This window comes from Mustela nivalis, assembly GCF_964662115.1.
Source record: "Mustela nivalis genome assembly, chromosome: 10".
NCBI lineage: Eukaryota > Metazoa > Chordata > Mammalia > Carnivora > Mustelidae > Mustela > Mustela nivalis.
In genome coordinates, this window is record NC_139029.1 from 6,921,865 (window position 1) to 6,946,312 (window position 24,448).

The 24,448-nt window shown below is 57.5% G+C and overlaps 1 protein-coding gene across 3 annotated transcripts in view; it reads right to left on the bottom strand.

Annotated features, from left to right (window-relative positions):
- CASZ1 (castor zinc finger 1) overlaps window positions 1–24,448 on the bottom strand; it is a 144,131-nt gene that overhangs the window by 62,745 nt on the left and 56,938 nt on the right. For all 3 annotated transcript variants that reach the window (XM_082687595.1, XM_082687597.1, XM_082687596.1), the window contains one exon: window positions 1,537–1,588. The gene's annotated coding sequence lies outside the window, so the exon portion shown is untranslated. The remainder of the gene's footprint in view (window positions 1–1,536; window positions 1,589–24,448) is intronic.

Consider the following 24,448-nt stretch of genomic DNA (forward strand, 5'->3'; position numbering starts at 1 on the left):
GGCAGTGGGCCTCCAGAGAATAGAAGCACCTAGGGCTGATTTTCAAGATCCAGGATGCTGTCCCGCTGCTTGGGGACAGGAGTATCTGATCTGGACCTTGCCTAGAGTGGAGGGAAGGGCTGGGCAGAGGCCTCAGGTGGAAGTCAGGCTCTCATGATCAGCAGAGGATAGATTAAAAGAAGAGAAAGAACAGGTGCTGACAGGGGGAACCCCATGTCCCCGAAACGGGTCTGGCACCCAGCCTGCCCAGAAGCCCTTCACTTGGCTTCGGATCCTCATGGATGATACGCAGGGGCAGGCGGTGGTGACTTGGAGCTCTCTACATTCTAGGAGTCTCGACACCACAAGAGAAGCATTACGCTACGGCAAAGAGGGGATGGGAGTGGGCAGCGGAGGGCCAGGCTGGCCAGAGGGGACGCCAGGGGGAGGAAGGCTGTAACCAGGGTGGAGCTGGCGGCAAAGGGAGGAATCTCCGGGCCCCAGCGAGAGCGCAGGGCGCAGGCCGGGCCTGCCCTACACCGGCCGCCTCTGATCACGTTTTCAGGGCCACTGCCCGCAGGCACAGACAATGCTGGGGGAGCCTTTGAAGTCCGAAAGGGATGCCGCGGTGGGAGCCGCACGAATCTCCTCCCTTCCCCCCATCCTCCCGGGGGAGGGGGCCAGCAGGACAAAACCCGGAGCCGGTCACAGCCAGGCCCGAAATGCGGGAGACAAAGGGAAAACAAACAGGTTTGGAGCCAGGCGCACGGTGCCCTGTCTGTCCCCCGCCCCGCCAAGCCAGGATGATGGATGGCTGCAGCCAGCCAGCTCGCCCGCCGGGCGGGTCCCGCTATTTACATAACACTGGCGTTCCACCGGTCACCTCTGACACCGCGCTGCCTGGGGCCGAGGCCCGGTGGCCCCCGAGGTTCCTCGAGCCACTGGCGAGGGGGGGGGGGGACTGAGACAGCCTGTGAAGGCCCAGCCAGACGGGGGAAGCCCCCGGGTCTGGGAAGGGCAGGTCAGCAGCAAGATCTGGGCTCAGGATCTACGGCTTCCTCCCTACCAGCCACTCACGGAGAGGGGAGGAGGCCACGGGGACCTGCAGCTTCAAGGAGAGAGGCAGGGCTGGAGTTCTAGGGCTTTCAAGTCCATGAGGCTCCCCAAGAGCTAGAAGCAGAGCTTCCAGAGGTAGCCGGCAGAGGCTGCCACAGTGGGCAGACGGTGCTGTGCAGAACCGGGGCTGGCACCGACGGGTGACCGAACCCAGGCACCAGGGAGGCCCCTGCCCCACACCACCTCGAACACATTCCATGCCCACGGTCCACTAGCCAGGAGCCCCTGGCCCATTTCCAGCCTACAAGCCAATCTGACACGTTCCTACAGGGCTATTGTTTCTGGCCAGGTTCAAATGGGCAGTGTGGCTCCGATCCTGTCTCCATCTTCCCAGTCCCCCTTGGGTGCTCCACAGGACGGGACCGGGCCCTGAGTGACTCCAGCACCAGCTCTCCGGTGCAGGAGACAGGACAGCATATCGGGGGAGGGTCTCGGCCTTACCTCACAGCGGGTCCTAGAGGCTCCTCTTTAACAGTAGGGGCGTCACTTCATCCTGGGGAGGGAGAGAAAAAAAGGCCGGTTAGTCTTTGAAGGCAGGATGCCCGCAACTGCCTAGTGCGTGCCCTCCATCCTGCTGTGTGCCCAAGGACTCCCTGACACGACGGGCCAAGGGGCTGATATTCCAGGACTGGCAAAGGGGGTAAAAAATGGATTTTGGATCATTTAAGTATATTCCAACCAAAATTTGAAAAAGTTCAGAAAGCAGTGGGAGCTGATGCCAGGGGAAATAGGGCCCTGAGGACACACCCCTAACCAAAGAGGGAACAGTCACACCCTACTGCACACCTGTCTGCGGAGACAGAGACAGAAGTCTGTTGGTGGCCGGGGAGCGGGGTGCAGTGGCTAAACTGAGGGGCCTGGGACGGCAGAGCACAGCAGCACCCATTCCTTCACTCTCTTCCCCAGCCCCTGGGAATAAAAACGCCACATGGCAAGCTGTTCACTACTGGAAGTGAGAGACAGAGGGCAAAGATGGACCAGGGGCCACATCACCAAGAAGCCTCACCTCCCAGGAACAGACTAGGACAGTACCTTCTACCTTGAGGTCCTACCAAGGAGACGAACCCACCCACGCCGGGGGCCCACGTTAGGGGCCCATGTAAGGAAAGGGACATGGTCCAACAACGGAGAGGATCTTTAGCCAACATATTCAGCCCAGCTTGCCAGGCTCAGACCCTCCTGCCCGGAGTTGAGTTTGGGAAGACAGACTCCTGATGTGGATAAAAAACCCAAGGAGCCCTTAGTCCCCACCCCGACTCCCACCTCCACCCTCCGGCCCCGAGGCCTCAGAACCCTACCCCTACTTGGGAAGACTTTTCTGTTTATTACGTTTTTTCCTCCCCACTCCCTCACTTGTGGCTTATCAATGATGCAAGAGGAATAACACCAATTTCCTTAGGCTGTGTAATCCCCAAATCAGATTGGGGGGATTGCAAGAGGTGAGGTGACCTTGTACAGGGCTCCCGGAATGCCACCCAGTCCTGCTGCCTGCCCTCTCTTTCCCAGGACATATTTAGACAGATAATGCTAATTGTACTTGACAAGTCCTCCTAAGGAGGGCTGGGTCTTCTGCCAGCTTTCGTGGCCTTGGCTGGGCTGCCTGGGCAGAGGGGCCTACCCAGGCAGAACCCACCCTGCCAGGCACAGGGCTCTGGGGCACGCTGGGCTGTTGGGAAGGCTGCCCCCCTCCCCCAGGGGTGCCTCCTAGGCCCACCCGACACAGAGGGTGAGAGGCGGGGGGTCCACTGAGATAGGGGGCAGTAGAGAGGAAGGGGGGTGCTCTGAGGTAGGAGAGTGGAAAGAGCAAGAGGCCAGAGAAGGGAGCTGGGGGACACAGAGGCCGAGCAGGGCGGGGCCGCAGGGCGGGGGCTGGAGAGCTGGGCCTCGGCTGAGAGACTCTGGGCAGACCTGGCTGTCAGAACCCGGCCGCGCGTCCATCCCACACTTGCTGCCTGAGATCTCTCCGGGTGCCCTGGCCAGCCTCCCTTGAACCCCCAAAGCCCCCCAACCCCGTAACTCCAGTATCTCCCTTCCACCACCTTTTTCTCCCCTCCCATCCTCCCCTGCAACTGTGCATTTATTAATTCATGAGGCACTAATTAGTTCTTTGTTTAATTTTGTGTTAAACAGACTGACCGGAATGATAACGACTTGCAGCACGGTGTTGCCGTCCCCAACCGCCCCTGTTTTCTGACAACAAGGGAGCGAGGGAGGCCGGAGCTCTGAACCCAAATCCCTCAGCAGTTGCACTTCATTAAGTCAAAATGTGACAAGAAGCTTAGAGAGCAACTTGCAGATCTGATCGCACACAACAATCACAGGAAACTTTGCGGGAGTTGGCCCGGCGGGGTGGGGGGGAGGGGAGTGGGGGGGGGGAGGAGGAAGGGGGAGGGGAAGGGATGCTGCCTGTGGGGCCCCAACCTGAGGTGGCCCTCTCACAGGCCCTGGGGCAGGTGGCCTGGCAGACAGGAGCCGTGGGGCGGCTGGGTGCGTTTTGGAACCCCAGGGGGAGCTTGAGAAGTTCAACTTCTCTGTTTTCTTCCTCCCCCTTCCCCCCCCCCTTGCTCCCAGGCATCTCCTCCTGTCTCTCTCTGCACCCCCACTGTCCCTGATGTCTGGCCTGGCCTGTGTGAGCTAGTGGCCGGGCACCGTCAGGGCCCCACAGAGGACCAGAAGAGCGCTGGGGCTCAGGAAGGGCTTCTGCAAGGCCAGGGAAAAGACACAGCGCGTGAAAACACAGAGCAGAGCAGGAAGCTCTAGGTTTGACCGAGAAAGAAAAGTAACGCGTGCTCAGGGATCACGGCCCGTGCGTCTCTTCTCTGCCAGCTGTCCGCGCACTGCCCCTCTGGCCAGCTGTCCGCCACTGCCCCTCTGGCCAGCTGTCCGCCACTGCCCCTCTGGCCCATCCACCCATCCGATGGTCTTTCTCTTAAGTACTCCAACCAGAAAACTGAGGACCGAAAGATTGTGTTCTGGGTCGAGGTGCCCGGGAAATCAGATACAGAACCAGGTCCTGGAGCTTCCAGATGGAGGCAGGCAGCTGAGTTAACCAGACCAACAGCCGGAAGACTGGATCCCTCCTGTCCATGTGAAAAAGCAGAAGCCTGGCCCCAGAGGTGTCAAGCCGCTAACCCCACTGGCCTGTGGCCCGAGTGAGGATCGGGGGAAGCCCACTCAAGCCAGCCTCACCCCAGTCTGAAGGCAGGGCCCCTGGCCTCCCTTTATACCTGGCCCTCATTCCGCAGATGTGGACGACACCATCTGTGAATGAGAACACGAGAGGGGTGTGAGGAGGAGGAGAAGAACAGAAGTGCCCAGAGAAAGTTGCCAGTTATGTGCCTCGTGTGCCAAGAGTCCATTGCCTTCTCCCCATTGGCCACTGCGCGCCCGGTGCGGCCCGGGCCTGGCTGTGAGCGCGGTGCTTCCGGAGCCCGGCCGGCTGGCCCACGGGGCCCCCCGGCTCCGCCTGGCCTGCCCTCGCCCAGCCAGTGCAGGAGTGCGGTGGTCTCTCCCCGAGCCTGGCAGCCCTGGGCTGGCTTCTGTTAATTTGCTGTCAGGCTGCCTAAGCAAACCAATTAAAACTAATCATTAATTATAAAAGCGAGTGAGGAGAGTGGAAGAGAGGGAGAAGGTGGACATCTGAGAGGGGAGACCCCTTTGGGCCAGCGGGGAGCTCTGGGGCGGGGGCGGTAGTGGGGTGGGGGGGGCGCTAGAGGCTCCTCCGGGCCCAAGGAGTCCTGGGGTGGAAGGCGGGCTGGATGGAGGCCAGAGCTATGGAGAGGTGCTGCCTCCGGTGAGGAGGTGGAGGGACAGGCAAGGCGAGGAGGGAAGGAGCAGAGGGAAGTGTGAGGAAGCTGCCGTGCCCAGCACGCTGGGACCTGAGGAGGCCTCACCCAGCTGTAGTCCCCTCTGGCTGGAGCCACCGACTATCCCGGACTTGGCTTCGCAGTGTCTCCCCCACAGCTCCCCAGCACCATATGTATGAGGCTCTGCTGATTATGCAGCCCCAGGCCAGGCTCCTCGGCCCCTGCCGCCCCTACCTGCTTCCCCAACCCTCTCAGGCCATGGCGGCTCGGGGCAGCTGTCGGCCCCCATCTACCCCCCCCATGCCGTCCCCTGCCCCCTCCCCCATCCTCACACACACCCTCTCCACGGCCCTTTCACAGGAGCTGAGGCCATGTCAGCCGGCAGCTTGAGGAGGGGGGCAGCACAGACAAGGGGCAGTGTCATGGAAACGGGCACTTTCCCCGAGAAATATTCTGTTTGGCCTCCTTCCTGCATTGAGGAGCTGTCAGGAGCCTGAGTGAGAGCCACACCACCCCGGGACCAGGCGTGACAAAACCTATTTTCTGCCTCAAATTTGATTGATTAAAAAACTTTTTAGGAAAACCATGTTAAAAGAGTGAAAGAGAGGGAGAGAGAGAGAGAGAGAGAGAGAGAGAGGCAGGGAGGAATAGAGGGGGAGAAAAGAAAGAATGGAAAGTTCTGCCAGGGAGAGAAAGGCCACAGGCAGGCAGGGGCTGAGCAGTTACCCCGCAAACAGGCCAGGGGATGTGGGTCAATGGGACAGCCGCAGTGTAACCAAGCAAAACGGAAAGGTCAAAGGAACCTGAAACTTTTACACAGTGGTTAGCAGGACAAAGAGGGGTCCAAGGGCTCTGCACAATCCAGCAGGCGTCTGTCCCCTCTTAGGGAAAGGGACCTAACACCCCAAGGCAGGCAGGAGGTGGGCCCCCCAGCATCAGGAGTCTGAGCAGGTCTCTAGATGGGTTCTGGGGGTGGGGAGAGTGGGGAACTGGTTTCCAAACACTCTGGGCTGGAATTTGGCCAGAATCCTGAAAAATCTGTACAGGGTCAACAGGGAGAGAGGGTCCGGTCGTTTTGGGGCAAGAAAGGGGTTTTCCCACCTTGATCTGTCAAGTCTTGGCTCAAGAAATATGTTTAATAAATACATAAATGAAAAGCACGAAAGTACTCAGCTGACTCCCACCAGCCCCAGGGCCTCTCGCTCACCCTCTCCGCCTTACACGTTCCCTGCCCAGGCCTTGGTCCCTTTGCCGGAGGATGCCCTGAAAATCCCCATTCCTGGCTTGCCGTTTCTCTTCTTCCTGTCTCAGAAATGCTGGGTTGTGATGTGATCAGCCCGTGATGGGATGGGAGGCCCCTGCCTGATACTCGGGCTTCCAGAAGAGGAGCCAGCCTCCCCACCCCTCCTGAGACCCCACGAGAGGAAGACACTTTTCCATTTCCCAGAGGCCCTGCCTGATCATTGAAGGCAGAACTGCCTGAGGTCTTCCTGGTGGAGCACATCCTCTCCCTACTCAGAGGGAGCCAGCTCGGTAGCGGGGTTTGCACATGCTTCCCCATCTGAGAGCCTCGAAGGTCAAGGCGAGGAGTCATTCTGGCCAGACCATCAGCAAGAAAGTTTCCTGGGAAGAGTGCTCGGCAATGTCCAATCCAGTCCTTGCCAGCTCAGAGCTCAATGAGGGTAAGGCAGTGCCTCCTTGGAAAGACGGTCACATTCTGCCACATAGATGATCAGAAAGACAACACCTGCTCTGGGTGTCGCCCAGCCCCTCCGCCAAGTGAAATGACCCTAGATCTCTCTCCGTCCCCTGCTCTGTAGTGGTCTTAGAAATTCAGGGAGTGCATATGGTGTGCATGGGGTGCAGTGCTAGGCATGTGGAAGGAAAAACATCCAGCACATGGGAGCGAGAGCAGAGTCAGGGTGGAGGGGCTACAATCTTGCTTCTGTCACTTATAACCATGGGGTCTGGCAGGCCAGCCTGCTTAACCTTTTCCAGGCCTCAGCTCCTTTAATGAAAAGTAGGAGCAGAAGTGCCCACCTCAAAGGCAGTTGGTTCCCTGAGTCTCCCCTGAGTACGCACCACAGGCTGGATATGGTCCTAGGCCTAGAGAACTGTGGGAAACCAAAGACAGTCCCAGTGTGGCCGTGCCCCGAGAACGTGCTAATAAGGGAGAGAAGACAGACACAGAGGGCTCGGATCGTCCCATTGTGAGTACGTGGAATATCCAGAGCCGGCAAATCCATGGGGACAGAGGGCAGGTGGGTGGTTGGCAGGGGTAGGGCGAAGGGGACTGGGGAGTGGCCGCTAACGGGCATGGGGTTCTGTCTGGGGTGACGACCAATTCCCGGAACTGGATGTTGGTGAGGGTTGCACGACACCGTGAAGGTGCTTAATGCTACTGAATCATACGGTTTAAAATAGTGACGATGGTGAATTTTAGGGGACGTCCCTTTTACCTCAATGAGGTAAAAGAAGAAAGCCAAAGAAACGGCGGCAGAAGCAGTCCTGGCAGCTTGAGAAAGGAGAAAGATGGCCCCTGGGTGGCGGCTCAGCCTGGGTGTTACAAGGTCAATTGTCACAACTCAGACGGTCCCTTATTCTCGAGAATGGCAGGCGCCCCTGCCCAGGGACTTCCTAGGCCTCTGCGAGATGCGGTTTATGACCGCCAAGGGGAAAAAAGACAATGTGGAAAGGCGAAGGTGGCTCCAGGGGTGGGCCTCCCGGCAGCCTACGTCACTTAAGAGCCCAGGATTCTGTATCCCGGATGCTCCGGTTCCTGCGAACACGCGAGCGTCCCGTCTGGTGAGCGGAGCCCAATGCACATGGCCTTGGCCAGCAGCCTCTGCCAGGCTCCCCCGATGACTTCCGCTTCTGCTCAGATGCCTGGTGCGACACGACACGCTGCCCTCTGGGTGGGGAAGGAGGGTCTGGATCAAGGACTTCCCCACCCACAGGGCTAAGGGCCCCCCCCACCGAAGGATGGGGTTCCACCTGGCAGGGAAAGCCTGGGACACCGGGAACGCCGGGCCCTGGGGGCAGCCCCCCGAGCCCTCGCCCCGCCCTCCTGCCCGCATCCTGAATGCGTGTGCGCCCGGAAACCCCTGCCTTGGCCCGGGAACTGTCAGGAGATCAACAAACAAAAGCTGCTTCTTGACAGGGAGTCATTTATATTTTAGCTTCGTTCCATTATCCTAACGAATCCTTCATCAGCAGATGCAATATTAACAGCAGAAAATCAGCTCATTACATCCGGGGGGAGTTCATCAAGACGGCAATCATGTATGCAGCTCCCCAAGCCTGCGAGCGGCCAGTGTGGCTGTTATTTATTTATTTTGTTAGTTATTTATTTAATTTTGGGGGTTCTTTCCACATAATTGCGCCGCATCTCAGATCTTTAATAAATAATTTGTAGGTCCTGAACTGCAGACGGCTCTGCTCTCTGCCATGAGAGCCTGCATTAGCCAAAATATTTACCAATATTTAGAAGTCATTAGAATCGGGAGGGAAGTGAGGAGGGGTACTCTGTTCTTCCACAAACAGCCTGGTTTGGGGCTAAGGTGCTCTGCCCTCACTCCGGTCCTCCGACCCCATCTCCTGGTCTGAGAGGAACCGTTCTGGATGGGATGGATACTGCCGCAGGGCAGGCCTGCGTCACTTGCTTGGGCTCACTTGGTTTGAGGGGGTTTCCTGGGAGCTCTTAGACACACAGGGCACAGAGGTACTGCGGGCTGCTCACGGCTGATGGGACCGGCTGCTGGAAGAGCCTTCCTGGGTGCAGGGGTGGGCACCTCGGCTTGGCATGCCGCAGCATCCTGCAGGAACGGCACTCCCCGGGTCCGCCCAGCACTGGGGAGCTCAGCCAGGGAAGACTGACCCCCTCATCTCAGCCTTCCCAAGGCTACGCCTTCAACAGCAAAGGACAGGAAAATTCAGTGGCTCCAGAAGGCAGACTTGTCCCATTTTACAGATGCGGAAACTGAGGTTCAACCAACTTAATTAAGCTTTCTCCCCAAGGTGGCACCACTAGGCAGAGGCCTACAACCAGGGTTTAGACCCAGAAAGGGCTCTGCTGCACTTGCATTGTGTCCGCTGGGTCTGAGGCTTCTGGCGACACAGCCCGGCCTCCCAAAGGCTCCTGGCTCCAGCCCACAGGGCTGAGGTGGCCACTGGGCCTGATGGGCACCCCCGCCACCGCCCCTGGGCTGGCCATGCTTTCACAGGTTTTTCCCAGCGGGGGCTGGATTTCTGCCCAGCCAGGAATGTGCTCCCGGGATGTCAATTCTAATCTCCCCAGCGCTCTGACAGAATTAAGCTTCAGTTTGTCCGACAACATCCCAAAGTTTCAGAAATCCAGGGCAGACTCTCTAATCAGGCTGGAGGACAAAGGTCTGGCCTGACCCTGTCACTTCCATTCACTCCTCCTGTCTGTCTCGCCGCTGCGGCCTTTCCACAGCTTCCTCCACCCTCTGCCCTTCCCTGGCCAGCTCAGCTCCCCCCTCTCCTCCAAGCTCCCCTGTTTCTCCGCCCGGCATTTCCCCTCTCCTGGCAGTGGGCTCATCCTGGGGCTCCACTATCTGAAGCGGCGCTCGGCCTGGCTGGCCTCACCTTGGCCAGGTGACCTCTGGGAAACTGCCTCTAGAGAGCACACGGGCACGGCCCCTCCTCGGCTCCAGGTGAAGGGTGCTTAGGGCAGAGCTGTTCTCAAACTCTGCCTCCCCTTGCCTTGGGTCAGCCTGACTTTGGGTTCCCCACAACTGCTCCTGAAGGATCTTCTGGCCTCAGCCAGCCTCCACCCAGTTAGGAGGGCCCTCGGAAGCCTTGGCCCTTTAGCCATGTTTGGGGACAGCTATGTGAGCAGTGATGTCCCCACCTCAACCAACCCCTTGAGGCACTGAGAGGGACACTGGGTAGAGAAAAGGGGCTGCGGCAGCCATGGACCGGGGATAGGCAGGGCCTGTGGTGACCACCCCGATCCCTTAGCTCTGCCAGGCCGTGACACCGCTAGAAAAGGGGTGAGGGGCTCAGCAGTGAGGGAGCGGTGCTAGCTGGGCGGAGGACAGTCCCCAGGAAGCTGCAGAAACAGAGGTGCCTCCTTTTTACTACACACAGCACCCAACTCACTCCTCTCCACGTGGCTCTCATCTGGACCCAGAGAGGTGGTACCTGCCTCCGTTTCTGGAAGGAGTCGGAGTAGGCCCAACCTTCAGAGGTGTCGTGGGGACTGCGACTTAAATTCCGTCTGCTCACACCGAAAGGTGCACATGGAGCTGAGGGCAAGGGAGGACAGGGGCAGTCCTTGAGCCAGAAAGCCAGCTCAGGGAGGGGCTCCCCGAGAGAAAGGGGCAAGAAGAAACATACAGGGTGTAGAGAGAAGGCTTGAGGGGGAAGAAGTGGAAATGTCGTTCTGTCCTTCTGCTGCCCCTCCAGAAGGTACAGAAATCTCGAGTGGCCAGGATAGGGGGCTCCCCCAGAGCCACCCAACTGGCAGAGAGTTTGGAAAGTCCTGGAATGTTGCAGTAGGCGAGGCCTGCCAAAGCGCCTCCAGCTTCCTCCTGTGACCTGGGCAGAGACTTGACCCTGGGCAGGGATCCTCCCCTCCCCTGCTTCCTCGGCCAGGCAGACCGGATGGAGCCCCTTTCCAGAGTTGCAAATTGCCATGCCTGAGGGTCTCTCCTGCATTCTGCCTTCACCAGCTCAGCTTGAAGGATTCACCTAGAGACTGAGTTGGGTTGGGATGGTAGAGGGACAGGAGGAACAGATAGAAGCGGCCAAGGAGAACGAAAGGTCTCTTTCACCAGCCCTTTCCCCGGAAGAATGAAGATACTTCTTGCACTTTTGCCAAAAACCAGAAACATCTACAAAGGCCACCGGTGGAGAATGGAAGAACACCTGCCTGTTAGCACTTTCCAGAAAGCGCCTGCAATTCCCACTGCTCCCACCAGCCCTCCCACCCCGTGCAGCTCCACAGCCCCCCAAACGTCCAAGTTGGCTCCTCTGCCCTCCTGCCCGCCTGGCCTTCTCTCCCTGGCCGTGCTGGGTGTTGGTGAGATGTTGGGTTTTTTCTTTTTTGCAATTTATCAGCGGATTGTGTGGAGCTGAGTGGTGTGAGCCTCACCCTGCTAAATAAAGCTTTGGTATTTCTGATAAAGCCATCAAATTCCTTATCACACTGACACAAAGTGCATTTAAAGAGACAGACACCCTGTCCCTCCCGCCCCACCGGCCCCTGCCCCCTCCACTCAGTTCAGATTTCCAGCTGCTCCGGCTGTTCTGGATCAGACACCAAATAGAGCTTCTGAGGATGTGGAGGGGGGTCAGGGAGAGGGCGCAGGGTGGCAGCCAAGGGGCCAGTTGCCCCCTCCGACTCCCACCCACCCACCCATGTCAGAGCGGCCGGCACCCAGACCAGGGACCCCGGTCTGCAGGGAGTGGCATGTACTTCCTGCCCCAACTCTGGAAGCTGAAGGAAACTATCAATAGAAAGGTCCTACAGCAGGGGACGTCCTCATAAACAGAACAATCCTGTGTTAGGACAACAGCCGGCAGCTGGAAGAAGAGGTCCTGATGAGCTGCGGACCAGCAAGGCTGCTCAGTTGACATGAACATGTCCAGTCACTGTGCCCACAGCAGTACCAAAAGGGGTGCCCCGGCCGTGGTGCTGCCCAAGACGGGGTGCCCCGGGAGTACCAGGGTGGAGTGCCCTGGCCATGGCACTGCCAAAAGGGGGTGCCTGGGCCACGGTAATGACAAAGTGGTGTAAAAGGAAGACCAAGAGGGGCCACTGGACCCCACTCAATGTAGGGCTGACCGGCGTTCACATCAGGCTCGACTCCTCCCACTGCCCCATGCGGCGGGGGACAGACGAGGAAACCGAGGCTGGCCCAAGGCCACAGAGCCAGTGGCAGGCCCCAGCAGGGGCTCCAGCCCAGGCTGGCCAACAGCTCTGTGGAGTGAAAGACCCTCTTCCCCTAATTGATTTGCCAAGCTCACGTCTACCTCCTCGTTTATGATCCCACAAAGACAGGCCTTCCTGTGTCCCACGGCCCCCTCCCACCTCCTGGCCCTAGCTCGGCAGCCCAGGCCCTGCGCCCACACACAGCCTGTTGGTTGAGGAATCAAATTTATTATTTTTAATTATTTTGATTTATCAAAGCAGCAGCTACAATCATATTAAACCAACTTGGCTTCTTGGCATTTAACAGATACGCTGCTGCAGGACTCCCCCAGACTCCATAAAACACCCAGCCTGTCCGCGGGCTCTTCAAGGAGGGCACCCAATGCCCCTTCTCCAAGAACCCCAAATTTGAGGGCCACGAGATACCCCCATCTGCCCTGCCGGAAACACATGCTGACAAAGTTGCTGATGGCCAGAGAGAAAAAGGAACAAGATGGGCAAAGCTGCCAGGTCCTTTGGGAAATGATCGCTTCCATTCCAAAGTCCCGACCTCCTGAGGAGTGGGCAGTAGACCCAAGCACCTGCCCCCTTAGCTGGCATGCGTGGGGTGTCTGTCTTATCCCAGGCCCGTGTCTGGGCCCTCAACAGAGATGAGCCAGATTACTCCTTGGACAGAGATGAGCCAGATTACTCCTTGGGAAGAATGACTGCCCCCTCTTTGCAAGGGGAGAAATCCTGCCCAAGGTACACAGCTCAAAAAAACAGCCAGGCCAGTGTCCAGGCTGATTCATTTTGAATGAAAAGCCCTGGTTCTTTCTACCATACCTCTGTACCTTCCCCCCAGACCCAGGAGCACTGTTTCTGCCCAAGCACCATGGTTAGTAGAGGAAGACTGTGAAAACGAAAGAACCCTGAAGTTCAAGGTGATGGCCCAAGGCTGCACACACCAAACATTCAGAATCTGGGTGCTTGGGAGAAGGGGTCCCTAGAAGCAGCACTGTGGGGCAGGCAACACCAACCCAATAGCCTTCCACTGGATGCTCGGGCCCACCGCAGGGTGTAAGGAGAGGCTGGCCTGCTTTTCGGGTGGGGTGGGGGGAGTTGCACAGGTGAGTGGCTTCTCAGCTCAGCCAGGGAGCTGACCACGCCCTCAGGGCCAGCCCAATCCCTAGGGAGCCCAAGAGCCCAGGGCCCTGCATGGCAAGGACCAGCAGGGTGTGGGAACAGGGGAAGTGGGCACTTCATAGTTCTAAGCAAAACCGCACACCAGGAGCATAGGTGGGCCTGGAACAGACCCCTCCGGTTCAGGGGCCCACAGAACCCCCGGCAGTCAGCCCCCTGCAAGTCTTGTGAACACGGGCCGGCCTCTCTCAGCGGGGTGAGAGGAGGCAGCAGTGCTGAGACAGAGTCTCAACCCACGTCCTCTGATTTCATATGTGGGAATTATAGTCAGCTGCCGTCAAACCAGGAGCCAGACCCCACTGGTCCCCACGGCCCAGAGGACCCACAGGCTTGTGTGAAGAGTGCGGCTGTCGCTGAGGTTGTGAACCCTGATGGCACCCACGGGCACCTTATCCGGTCCCTCTGAGGTCAAGTTTCCTTATCTATCAAATGCATGGGCTGATAGTAGCAGTGATGATTCGGGGAGACAACGAGTGCCACGCTTAGCCAAGTGTCTGCACATTTCCTAGGTGCAAAAAGTAGTGGCAATCAACCTTGTCATCATTGTCACCATCATCATCATCATCATCATCATCATCATTATCACCTAAACACAAGGGATTGTGGCTTTAGGCCCAGTGAGGGCAGAGAGACTGGGGAGCAAATCTGATATTGCTGACCAGACTCACTGCTGCGCTCCTCCAAGAGTCCAGGGGAGCTCTGAAATGTCTAGAGGAGGCTGTCCCTGGTGCCTGCCCAGCCCACAAGGACCTAGAGTTGAAGGTGGGGGGGGAAGCCAGGCTGACTCTCTGGGAGTCACATTTGCCTATCAAAAACTCTACGTTCACTCAGCTTTCCTGGGGAACTCATGCCCTAATATGGGCCCAGCAGCTTTCTGGGTTATTTCGAGTGAGTGCTTGTGATAATGACTCCAGGCTTTGCTTCTGCTGCCCCCAGAAAACTTTCCATGTGGGGACAGGAAGGATGGCAGGCGCAGGGAAGCCCGAGGTCAGAGAGCATGCCAGAAAGGAGGCACAGATGGGTAAGCCAAGGGGAAAGGAAAGCAAGAGGCCAGAGGAGCAGCTGACCCAGAGGTCAAGGTGGTAGGGGGGACAGAGCTGGGCAAAGAAAGCTAAGATCCCCAAGACACAGGCGGGCACTGAACCACGCCCTCTGCCCACTACTCCCTGCCCCTGGGAAACGCACCCGGGACGATAGTCAGGATGGCACCCTACCTCCTTGCCCACATCTCTGATAGCGGTCCCTTTTGCACAGAGGCCAAGTCGGGCTCCTGGGCCACTCCGAGATGCCTTGGGGCCCCTGGGCTCCTGGATTGATTTACATATTAATGATCTTCTGCCCAAGCTTGGCCCAGGACTCCAGCCCGCACAGGGTTAACTCAGACAGAGGGGCTGGCTTGCCTTCACTCTACCTCAATTTCTACTGCACCCATCACCTACCTCCCCCACCCCCTGATCTTAGGAAAAAAAACCCATCAAAATAACTATTTTATGTCTCCAAATATGCAGATCATTTTCTTTAATGAAAGATGCTTGACGTCTCCGATCCAATTAATATGCAAATGCAGGAGAGGATTTATTTGTGACATTCTGTCTGGGTGAGAGAAAACAAAAAAGGCCTGTTAACCAAAACACTAATTGCTGTGACTGATTGTCACATATCATCATTTTCATAGGATCTCCTCCATTCCTGGCTCTCAGGGAGCTCGAAACCAGGACTCATCCACGTAGGCATCCGGGAGAAGCAGGGCAGAGCGGCTGCCCGTCTGTGTGGCCCCTCCCCACCAGACCTATGTCTGGGGCCAGCTGCCTGCTTCTGGTCCCACGGGGCGGCCGGTGACCCTAACCTTCTACAGGACTTTGCCAGTGGTTCTCCCTTGCTATGTGCACTTCGTTCAGGTGTTGGCCTGCAACCCGGGGAGTGGGAGGCTCGGGGTCTGCTGGGTCTGATAGGATGGGGCGGGCCTCAGGCAGGCCACCTTTCTGCCCCACTCCTGGCCAGGTGCTTTGTTGCTTTCTACTCCCTCCTGCTAGGAAGCTTTTAGAGGAAGGAGTGGGAGCTTCTTTGGGTCCTGCAGATGCCCAACCCCAACTCTCTTCTCCTGCTTCTCCAGATATATTTCTCACAGCACTTGTTGAGAGAAGCCACCTGGGGAAACTGAGGCATGGCACCCTCCCTTAGATGACACAGGGAGTCTACGGAAATGTCTGAAATGCCTGGGCACACACGCCAGCTAGGCAGACATCTGCATGTCAGCCCCCACCTGGTGACCTCACTGAAGGGGGTGGGTCAGCTGCCACAGCCCAGGCACCTCCGAGCCACTTAGACCCCTCAGGAGGACATGGGGCTTCCTTTTCTTTTAGAGGGAATGGGGAAGGGAATGAGTGGTGACGGGCATCCTTATTACCAAAGGCCAAACGGAAATGGTAAAGACAGTTTTTTGCTCAAGATACCAGGTGAAGAACAAGAGGGTTCCAGGTGTGGCGCACTTCTCCCCACACAAGGGGCCAGTGGACCAGGGAAGACCAGAGGGCATTGCCTTGTGGCTCAGGAGCTTGGAAGGCTGGTCTCTTGCCATTTGGGCTCAAACATTCTGGACACTCAGAAGGCCTCTACCATCTTCCTTCCTCCTCCCTAGAACCCCACCGAGTTCCCAAGGACATTGAAAACAGGGATTGGGGAGCCAGGGTGGGCAAGGCCAAAGAGCGATGTGGGTCCCTGAGCACCGATGAGTGCTGGGCACAGCTGAGGGCACAGCAAGTGACTCTGTGGGCCTCCTGCAGGTCAAGTCCCCCTGAGGGCCACTGAAGCCACAGCCACCTAGTGGGCACCAACACACATCTGCCCAGGGCTCTGCAGTTGTCTCTGGCCTGGGCCGCGGTGGCGGCGACAGGGAGGTGGCTCCATCCCAGTTGACTCCCATCCCCGACGTCCCCCGCTCCTGCCCTGGCCCAGCTGCCTGCCTCCGGCAACTCCGACATGGGCCTCCAGGAAGAGCTGGCGCCAGGGCAGCGCAGGGCAGACACTCTCCCCCCAAAAGGCCTGCCCCCGCACCCCAGGAACAGGCTCAACAGGATGCCGTGCGGGGGAGCTTGGAAGCCTTCCGGGAAGAGCGCGGCCCTGGCACCAGTCCTGCGGGGAAGGAGGTGAGCTGGGTCTGCCACTCCGTCTGCCGCTCACCTGACTCGCGCCCACGGCGGCTCAGCACCAATGGGGTGTGCGTGGGCGCAGACGAGAGGCGCGCATCATGGCGCCAGGAGCCAAAGGGGGAAGGGCAGGCGGCTGGGGAGTGGCAGCAGGTGGGCTGGTCAGCTGAAGAGTGCTCTGCCCGTACGCCCCAGGCGGGACCGCCCCACCGGCCAGTGGGGAACCCAAGAAAGGGTCTTCTAGAACACTGAGCCTCTCCCTCCCCCGTCCGGAAGTGCCCGCTTTCCCCTTGGTCTGTTCTGCACCACTGGCCCGGTGAGAGAGGACAGGCCTTGTTCCGACTTTGCATATGTCCACCCCACAGGAGCTCCCAGGCACAGCCAGTGGGGCACTGGGGTGTGGGGAACAGCGATATGGTCTCACGGTGCCATGACTTAGAATCCCTTTAAAACCAACCCATCTGTCCAGTAAACCTTCCCATAAAACAAAGGAGTACACGGCCGTGGCTCTGAGCATCGTGTTAAGGTCAGACGCCTGCCCCCCAGCCCACTGCCTCACCCTTCCCCCGGTGCCCGGCCTGGGAGCAGCACACGCCCAGCTGGACACGGCAGCCTGACCTATGCAAGGCATGATTACTGGATCCGGGTCAAGCTAGACCAGCTTCCTGGCACAGGGCAGAGAGGACCTGCCCTTCACAGGTGCCCTTGTCCGGAAAGGACAGGACCCCAGGGCACCAACTTGGAAGCACCTTCCCTCCCTCTGTCTTCCTCGGCCCCGTCTCCCACTTTTTCTCCCCAAGTGGTATGGGTCCAGAGCCAGAAGCCTAGGAAACTTGTCTGCTGGTTGCATTTCCCCTAAATTCCATCCGCAATGTGGCTGCTCCCCGAGTCTGCTTTACACCAGCTGCCGCAGGTGGCCACCCCGTCCAGCACGGCCTCGGCTTCATGTACCTCCTTCCCCATAGCCCTCTTTCTCCAGGACCTCGGGGTTCTCACCAAGTCCAAACCACATCAGCCTGGGTCAGCCCCAATCCTGGCGTCTCCTAGGGTCTCCCAGATCATTCAGGTTCTTGGTAGGGAAGAGTCTAGAATCTGTTCTCAATCTGAGACCTAGGAGCTCTTTCACCCTGGGTCACTTTCAGAGAGGTAGAAGCGTCCCCCCATCTAGCTGTAAAGGGTAGAACGTCAACGCCATACTAACGTTAAAAATACCCCAGCACACAATCCACGGGGTTAGAGCAAGGGCCACATGGTCAGAGCCGGACTATAAATAACCAGCAAATCATTTCCCAGAGCCGCGGCCCCCTCCCCAGCACCAAGAACCTTTCTGAGGAAATCAAAGTGAACACAACTGTTACCAAGTCACTACTAAAATATTTACCAGCCTGGCGAAGTGCCGAAGGTGCTTGGCACCGAGTGTTTGCTTATTTACAAGGCTGTTTTAAAGGGTAGAAAGCAAAATAAGGTAACCTGAGCTATTAAATGGAGGGGCCAGGTGGTACCTACCAGCTGTCAGCTGTCCCAGGCACACGGGGAGCTGGGTGAGGGCGGGCGCAGAGTCCCCCCAAATGGGCTGGAAAAGCAGAGACAGGCTTTGGAGCTCCAGAATAACCCAATCAGCAGTGGGGAGCTTGGGGCTATCAGTTGTGGGTCTGTGTGTATGTGTGGGGAGGGTTCTCCTTGGCCCCAAACACCAGCTAACACAAGCCCCCAACCCGCTCCTGGACTTCCGCATCCACACTCAGTGGGGAAACAGGGGTCACCGCCCTATCTAGAAAGGGGTACCCAGGCAAGGAGGGGGAAGTAGAGGAAGACGGGCGGTGGGGCCCCCCAGAGGACGCCGTACGAGGATCCAGGGGAACCTGGGGGAGAGAACTGCACTCCAGTGTTCTCATCTTCCTCTTTCTTTGAAGTTCCCTTGTGGTTTGAATTTCATTTTGATTTTCTCAACTTTGGCAGATTGGAGTTGAAATAACCTACAAATTACTTAATGTGTTGTAAATCTGGGGGAATTCAGGAGTAATGGGGACCACATGTTGGCCCGGAGGAAGCCCATAGAGGGCTGAGGAGGGGCGGCTCTCTCAGACACACAGGTGGCTGTCCCAGGCAGGGACCCTGGATGCCCGCGGTGCCCTGGAAGGAGGGGGCGTGGGCTCCCCTGCAGGTGGGGTAGCCTTCCCGAGTGGGCCGGGGAGCTCCGGATGGACGCAGAGGGAACGTGTTAAGACAGCGGGCTGACCAAGTCGCTGCCTGGGGCAGCCTGGTGACCCTGGACAGGGGGCAGCCAAGTAGGCCGCGTGCCAGGTGCCTGCCAGGCCCCTCGGCTTCACCAAAGCCGCTGCGCTGGCCGTGCTCCCCTCTGGCCTCCCGCTGCCTGTGTGTGGCTGTCAGCTGAGCTCCCACCGCCCTCCCCCCTCCCGCCCTCCCTCTTCAGCAGATTTCTCTCAAGTACTAAGCCATATGGTTCCAGTTAAGCTCCATATTTTTCCTTGTCGATTGAAGAGACACACTTTCCTCTTTGCCAGACAGTTTGCAGATTGCTCTGTTGGCTCAATTTCTTATTGGATTTCTCAAAAAACCTGACATTTTAAATTAATTTACAGCCACAACAAAAAGAGTTCAGAATTTTAATGGTGTTGTAAGTAATTTTTAGGTAATCCACTCCAGATTTTGATATTAACCTTTGAAACTGGAGTTCATTCAGCTACTATGTTACAATATCCAGTCAGATTCCAGGCCTGGGGGAGGCCAGGCTGGGCTAGGAGGCAGAAGTGGGGTTCTGGGGGAGCCCTTTCTGCCAGGAAAGCCCAGGGGGGTGGTGCCTGGGGAATCCTGGGCCAGTGGGTGACAGTGACAGAGGGCCCGGACGGCATGGCCTTGTAAGACAGCGGGGCAGATGCTGGAGAGTAAATGTCGGGGCAAGGGGACCTACGGAACATTCTAGAAGGACCAGCCAGACTCGGCAGGGGGCAGCAACTCAGAATCCCTCAGTAGCAAGAGCAGGGCTCACGGTACGGGGTGTGCCCTATGAGAGAGGATCCACCTCAGTGCACCAGGAAATAATAATGATAATAGTAATAATAATGGTGACCGCTAACATTTGCTGAGCTTGCTGTTTGTCAGGCAGCGTATAAAGTGCTTCAAGGGCTCTAGCACATCCGCTCCTCACACCACCTCTGGGGTAGCCACTGTCACAGCTACAAACACTACTGCGCCTTGTTCACGTGTGTGGAGGGCTTACCGTATCCCAAGCAGGTCAAAGCCCTTTACACCCACCGCCTCACTCAATGAGACAGGAGCTAGGCTATTCATATCCACATTTTACTGAGGAGGAAATGAGGCTCTGAAACATGAAGCCAGCCCCCCCCCCCCCGCCTCCCCGTTTGGCCTCTACTGACCAACAGCCAGAGAGTTCTGGGACCCCAGCCTGCCCCGGCTGAGCCTGCACCGTGCGGCCCCTTGTCCCCAGTGCGACAAAACCACCCCATATGATCCTTCCGGCGGGGGCTAGTGCAAGGTAGCAAGGAGGTGTGGTCCTCCAGGCAGGCCAGGCTGGGCCCTGCCCTGCCACCTCTTCCCCACGCTGCCCTGGGTCGGCTGAAGGCCGCGTGCCAGTCCGGACAGAGGAAACTCTGGGCATGGGAGAGGAGCCTCGCCAGCTTCTTTACTAGGCTCTGGCACTGAGCAGCCCCTGCCTGGGTACCGAGCCAGCTTACTACACCAGCAGATTGCTCGCATTCCTTCCCTGCAGGAGCTTCCCGGGGCACCCAGGAAAGGAGAAGCAAAGACAGAGCCCCGGCCAAGGCTGTTCCAGTCCCTGGAGGGTCCTCACGCCAGCAGCGATCCAGAGCTCTGAAGGGAGCCAAAGACAGGCTGGACCGGGCCTGCCCTGAAACTGGGGTGGCTCCCTTGGCCTTCTCATCTTGGGGGAGAATGGCTCAGGGCGCGGGGGGCGGGAGCAGAGAGGTGTAGGAATCAACCCCCGCCAAGCCCATTGAGATGTCATGTAAATAGTGCTGTGTGGGCCCTGGGGGGGCTCCCCCCTACCCCATCACCAAAGCTAGGAGAAAGGAAGGAGCTGACGGCTGGGTGGGGGGTGGCTTTACCGGCCCTGCCTGTGAACAGAGCCCCAGAGTGTGAGTGAAGGACCCAGCACTGAAGTGAAGGCAGAGAGGGGAGTGGTGGGAGCCAGGGTCAAGGCCTACAACTTGTCAGGGAGGGCGGGCGGCAGCGAGAGGGCCGTGGGAGAATTGGGCCAAGGTAGCATGGGGCCCAAGCAGTGCCAGGTCTGGGCGACCAGGGTGTCATGCAGAGCCTTGGCTACGAGGCCATGAGGCCTACATATGCCCTTCAAGCCCAGCCCACAGCCCCAGTATAGGAAGAGGCCCTGGGACCCCATGCTTTGGCCAGGTCATCCGTCCATCCATCCATCCACCCGCAACCCCTGGTTGTTTGCTTATTCTGGGTGCAAGGTTTTTGCAAGGCCTTAGAAGTCCAGAAAAAAAACTAGCCTCCTGAAAGCCCACAGACTCCAGAACCCCAGCCCTTTCATCCTCGGGGACCTGCGGAATCAGCGTGGCCAAAGGGTGCTGAACAAATGCAGACCCAAGGCCCACTCTCGGACAGGCTCTGCCCTCCTGGGTCCCCCCTCTCACTCCCCTCAGACCCAAGTTGGATTCTTAGACTCCAAGGAGGAAAGCCTCCTGAGATGCTGGGAACCAGGAGCTTCTGACTTTCCCCCACTCCCGTGGAGAAAGGAGACCTGGGGCCCCAATTTCCGGATGGTCGGCATCCCAGAGAGAGAAGGTCCGGGCCTCGAAGCTGGCCTTTGCCTGTTTCCTGAGCACAGAAGGGCCAGGCAGCAGCTGCCAGGCCACCCGTGCCCAGACTGCACCCGTGCCCAGACTGTGCAGACCTTGGAACCTGTGGAGCCCCTGGCTAGCGGCCAGACAGCGTGTATGAGTATCAGGGGGTGAGGTGGGGGGGGGGTGAGAATTCAGGCTTTCCGTGCCCCCGGCACCATGCCAACACGTGGAAGGTTGAACTCACCCCTGGCGGGATGCCACGTGCCCAAGGAGTGGGCATCTGCTGGCATGGCATCGTGTGAAGAACTAGGGGTCCAAGCACCGCCTGTCGCTCTGGGCTTTCCCTGACACGTCACAGGGGTATGTCTGCTCCTTCCCTGCATGGCACGGAGTACAGGGACCCCCAAATGTCCCTTTGGCGCAATGCCCACCGCATACCATGGGCCATCCTCGTTGGCACCCGGCCGCACGTGGAAGAGCTCAGACGCTCTGCTGGACCCCAGCCAGGCTCCGAATGGTTCTCCCTGCTGGCTCAAGGCCATAAACAGGGCATCTCCGTGTTTGGGCCCATGGTACCATCTTTTCACCATAGCAGCCAGAAGACCGCCCCACCTCCCACTCTGTCCACAGACAACCATCTTCGACCATTTTATGGACCATGGGATGATGTCAGAAGCCTTTGTCAAATTAGTTGCAACATAGGTACTATATGTAAGAATTAAAATGAATATCCTTCCCCTACAGTCACTGGGACAACTCACCCAACAGAGAAAATTTTCATTTGTGTTCCCACTGAGGGAGCAAACCCCAGAAACTTTCTGAATTGTACCCCACCCCCGCCCTCCCCCGAGTTGTCTACTGGCCTCTTGCTCTCTTTCCAAGTCTTTCTTTCTTGGCTTTTTTTTTTTTTTTTTTTTTATTTTTTATTTCCCCCTCTGGGTCAGGTTAAAGCGCTCCTGAGGGGTGACTGACGGGGGTTGCCATGGAGACCCTGGCTTGAAAAAAAGCCTCGTTAGTTGCCAACTCTGTGTGTTGTTGTTTTACAACTGTGACCGACCGTCACATGAGAGGGGGGACAGCTGGGGGCCGGGCAGCACAAAGGGGAATGGCTTTTTAATGGAGCGCCTGGCCAGCGCTTGAAGACTCAATAAAGAGTTGCTGGCGAGTCCCCTCACTGGGCCCGGCCCAGCACACGGGAGTCGGAGGCCCTTTGTTCCTCAGGAGCTGGGATGGGAAAGTTGAGAAAACCAGCCACTGGGAGGTGAAAACAAGAGGCCTTCCCCCACCGCTCACAGGACAGCTATTTTCCCTCTCTCTCAGGGTGCCGGGATGGAAGGGACAAAACCCAGTGTCTCGGACAGGCTGCCATGCTGGGGCGGGGCGGGGGGGGGTGACTGGAAGGCAGCTGGGGGAAGCCAAGTGGGGAAGCAGAGGGAGGAGAAGGGGGCGGGGGCCTGCCTCTGGCTCCTGCATGCCGCCCCCCCAGCCCCCAGTGTGAAGGCAGGTGGCCGCTGGGAAACTGGGCCGCTGTGGGGTGGGGACAGAGAGAGCCTAAGCTCAACACAGGCTGGGCCCTAATGGGAAAACAGGGGGCTACAGGACTACAGTTTTCTGGGGGGAAGGAGACCCTGTAGGAGTGATTCAGGCCACGGCCAGGAGGGTGCCAGTGTCCACGGACACAGACCGCAGGGTGGTTCCTGTCCCACTCCCTGGGCCACCTACCAGGACCTCCTTGATGTCTCTCCCCACAGCAGCTCTTGATGGACCCTGTCCGCAGGGGGCCCAAGGGAGGGGCTGAATCTGGCCAAGACCTTAGCTTTTTCTGATGGGAGAGACAAGATGCTAGAGCAAAACGCTTTTCTTCAGCCCTGACCAGAGAGACGGACAGAGATGGAGAGCGAGAGAGGGACACTGGGGTGTCTTGGGGTGACGGTTCTCAAAGTGTGGCCCGATGGCCTCTGGGGGTTCCTGAGAACTTTTCATAAAGATGGAAAGGTGTAACTGCTTTTCTCACCGCGGCAACCCGGGCATTAAGGGGGGGAAGCGGTGGCAGGTAAAACCGCTGGTGCCCCACGCCAAGCAGTGTGCCGGCGGTCACTGTGGTCGTCATCGCTGTGCCCTTGCTGGGAAAGAAGAGCTATATTCGCTTAAGAATGTCCTTGATGAAGCTATAAAGAATTGTTAATTTTTATGAAATCTTACCCCCGGAGTACATGTCTTTTTAACATTCTGAGAGATGGAGAGGGAAATACACACAAAGCTCTTGCTGTGTCCTGACATCCAGGGCTCGGCCTCGAGGACAGGTACTCTCGTGACGACGCTGAGAGCCACTTTTTTCACCAAACGCCACCTGAACTTGAAAGAGTGACTGACAGAAAAACCCTGACTTTTTTGAATTTGGGTATCTGGCAGACATTTTCTCAAAAGTGAACAAAGTCAGAGACTGTCACTTCAAAGGGGAAACAAAACTGACAGTATTTGTCACTAGTAATAAAATCTGAGCTTTCAAGTGAAAATGAGACTTTTGGATAAAAATCTCAGGCACTGTGACTCTGACAGTGTCCTACGACTCAACCAGTCACGTGTTCCGATGAGACCGGTGATGATACCAAGGAATGTCATTTTCTAGAACATCGTGGCATGAAACGTGTCGACATTCAGAAGATCTGCATTCCTCAGTGAACCAGTATTTTCTGAATGACCCACGCAACAGGTTACAAAATCACGCGTTGGGAAATGATTCATTCAAAGTGCAAGGCAGACCAGTGGGTTTTAATGGGAGAGTGTGCAAAGTTCAGAGCCGTGGTTTCAAGATTCCACACTGCACCCGACCTTTGAGAAGCCACCACTGGCCGAGTTTTAGTGTAATAGCAAAGAAGAGCAGCCACCGTGATCTGCAAAGTCCACTTCAATAGTCCTCCCTTTGCCAAACACACATCCGTGGGAAGCTGGATTTTTTCCACAGCCTGACCAAAACAATGTATCAGCCAGGACTGAAGACAGAAGCACATCTGAGAGCCCGGCTGTCCTCTGTTAAGTCAGACACTAAAGAGGCTTACGAACAAGTCACGCATTAATGTGTTACCACTGTTATCTTTACAGAAATTAGTAAGTTCCGAATTTTTTTTTCTCAGTTGTAATTTCTCATACAATGAATATCCATAGCAATTGGCCACACGAAGCCAAAGCTCCTTGGGGTCCTCAATACTTTTTTAAGAGCATCAAGGGGCGCTGAGACCAACGGTTCTAGAACCACTGGCTTAGGGCATGGGAAACAGATAGGAAGAGGGCAGAGGGCATGTGTTGTCACGTTTTGTGGAGCAGGGCGCCGGCAGGAATCATTCTCTGCCCCCACAGTTGGCCTTGGATTCAGTAAGGGCGTTTGAGAATTCTACACTGCATCCTATGGCGACAGACACAACCTTGGGTGGGATGGTGACATGGGTGAGGGGGTCCTGGCAGGTAGTAGAAGAGCCACTCAGAGGCCCCGAGTGAGCGGAGGGCGAGGGAGAGGAG